Here is a 986-nt window from a genome sequence, read left to right as displayed (position 1 = left end):
TGGCTGTGGGGAAACACAGCTCCTGCTTTTCCAAAGGTGCTGAACAGCTGCGTTTCCTCCTGGCCTTGAAACTGCCTGTCCTGCCCCTTTTATGGTCACATAATAAAAGCTGGGGAAGGGTGGAAAACCTTAAATTGCTTCCTTCTGAAGAATTAGCCTTAGGTTAAACACATGTAGTATTTTTTCATAATTATGTCTGTATAAATGGTAAGTATATCCACTGCTGAATGTCGCTGTGTGTCCTGTTCTTTAAATCTGGATTTCTTCTCATCTCACTGTTCCTTTTTAGAGAAGGTAAGGAAGAACCATGGAATTGTTTGGTTGGAAAAGACCTTTGAGATCAAGCCCAGCCATACCTGTCCACTATTAAACCATATCTCTGAGCTCCTCATCTATCCATCTTTTAAATACCTCCAGGGATGGTGACTCAACCACCTCCCTAGGCAGCCTGTTCCATTGCCTGAGAACCCTTCCAGTGAATAAATTTTTCCTGACATCTAATCTGTACCTCCCTTGGTGCAACTTGAGGCCATTTCCTCTTGTTCTATCACTAGTTACCTAGGAGAAAAGACACACACCCACCTCGCTACACCCTCCTTTCAGGTAGCTGTAGACAGTGATAAGGTCTCCCCTCAGTTTCCTCTTCTTCAGGCTAAACAATCCCAGTTCCCTCAGCTGCTCCTCATCAAACTTGTTCTCCAGCCCCTTCACCAGCTTTGTTGCCCTTCTGTAAATAAACTGACAGAGTGTAGCACTGCTTACAGACACATAAGTAGGCCCCAAGTCTGCCCAACATATATTTGCTGGTACAGGGATTGGAAGCAGTTAAACTAGTGAGTCTGCTTCCAAATGACAACACTAGGAAGGAAGATTATTATATTTTTACTGTAGTTAAGGACTAGTAGCAGTCTCAGTGTACCTACAGGTATACTAGCAAAAGAATACTTTGCCTAGTGTAAGCTGTTAGGAAATTCATAGCTGTAGTA

This window comes from Antrostomus carolinensis, unplaced genomic scaffold (assembly GCF_000700745.2).
Source record: "Antrostomus carolinensis isolate BGI_N321 unplaced genomic scaffold, ASM70074v2 scaffold50760, whole genome shotgun sequence".
Lineage (NCBI taxonomy): Eukaryota > Metazoa > Chordata > Aves > Caprimulgiformes > Caprimulgidae > Antrostomus > Antrostomus carolinensis.
This window is presented reverse-complemented; position numbering follows the sequence as displayed.